Genomic DNA, 1,861 nt, shown 5'->3' on the forward strand with positions numbered 1-1,861 from the left:
TAATTGGTACCAATAAACTTCATTTAAAAAGACCAAAATCTAAAAAGCCTTGGAATTGAAAATACTCATGAAGTAAAAACTGTAAGTGACTAGGTAGACTGCAAACTGGACATTTTGCCAAAGCTTAGGCAAGGCTAGGGGCACCCAGCTTCCAAATGTAAGGAGGTGCAAGCTGTCAGGCGCCCCCTTTCAACATGCAGAACCTCAGGAGTGAGTAGTCTCTTTTTAAATTGTTCTCCTTGGCACTGTGCTGGCCTATCCTTGTCCTTGCCTAGTAGACATGGCTGGAATCAGGATTATTTATTTTATTTTCCTGTTCAGCCAGCTCTGAGGGCAGGGCTGGAGGAGCTTAGGGTGCTGGGAAACAAACCACCGTCCCCTGCCTCTGCCTAAGCTTGCCTAAGCAGGCTCTTTAAGCTGCTGAGCTATCTCGCTGTCCCCAAGAATAAATTATGTAAAAGGAGATAAAACTGAAAGAAAAACATTGATCAAAACAGTAGAGAAAGGGCCAGGGAGATGGCTCAGTGGAAAAAAACCAAAAAACAAAACAGTAGAGAAAGAGGTTTAAAATTTTAAATGAGTAATAGAGAGACATGAAAGAAAATTTTCTAAATAGATCTTAAGAGCCCCTGAATGAGACAATAAAGCATAGAACCCTGTGACGTAATTGAAAGTTTGTGGAATTAAAGGAATTAATCTTTTTGTTGAGGAAAAATCGCACCTTTACAAATGGGTGTGTTTTCATGGTTTCATTTCATGAATCATTATTTGTTGCTGAAAACACGAAGGATTCAAATTTTGGCTGTGCCCTGGTAGTGGCCAGCTTAAGCGGCCTAAGTAGATGCTCCTCAGTCTCCAGACCTTGGCTCAGCGGAGAGCACCGTGGCTGGCGTAGAGCCGGCAGCGCTGCTAGTCTGCCTGGTAAACAGCCTGCCGTTGGTTTCCAGCCTTCAGCTACTTCTGAGCAGCAGCGGCTCCGCGGTGGCTCACAGCTCCGTCACTCCGGGGGAGGCGGGGCCTTTGCTTTGCAGCCTCAGCTCACAGGCAGGCTGGCTGCATGCTCGAGACTGCTCTGCCAGCACGTCTGCACTAGTTGCTACCAGGCGTGCAGTGATTTCAGCCCCCTGCCTCTGCGCTTGTAAACAGCCTGGCAATGGCGACGTGTTTTGCTAACCAGACCCAACACTACGCGCACCAAAGCTTCAGTAGAGAGAGCGCCGATTCAGTCTCTACTGCGGCTTGCTTTTCTTTGTTTTCTTGTCTTAACTATGTAGGAAGAAAGCCTGACTATTTAGGTCCAGTTAATATAAACGTAAGGAAAGAAGTGCCAATGATTGGTTATTGCTGCGTTCTCCTTAGGTCAATTTAGGACCAGATGTGATTGCAAAGTTTAATATATTTAGCGAGTTCTGCATCACATAGGTGGTTAGTTTAAAGATTCACTCAAGTACTGAAAAGGTTTTGGAGCAGGTGGAAATCCATAGCATATATAGAAGACTGCAAATTTTGAATCAATTTGAGTTAGCTTTGCAAGGTTTTTTGTTTATTTCAAGGTAATTAAAATGTTTTGGCTTTGAAGGAGAAAAATGCTTTGGGAATTACTCACTTGGTGTTTTTAAGTTAGAGGTCTGGCATCTGTCTCTAAGGAGTGAGTAATTCCCTTGTGATGAATGTCTGTATGCAGATAATACATTGATCAAAATAATCTAGTGCCTACAGTCAGAATGTGCCTGGGAAGAGCTACAAAATGTTGCATTGTGAATTTTGGCTCAGCAGATGCTTAGTCAAAAGTCTAACTGAGGGGCCAGGGAGATAGCTCAGTGGCATAAGCACCTGCCTGGAAAGTGCAAGATCCTGAGTT

This window comes from Octodon degus, unplaced genomic scaffold (assembly GCF_000260255.1).
Source record: "Octodon degus isolate 3935 unplaced genomic scaffold, OctDeg1.0 scaffold00002, whole genome shotgun sequence".
Lineage (NCBI taxonomy): Eukaryota > Metazoa > Chordata > Mammalia > Rodentia > Octodontidae > Octodon > Octodon degus.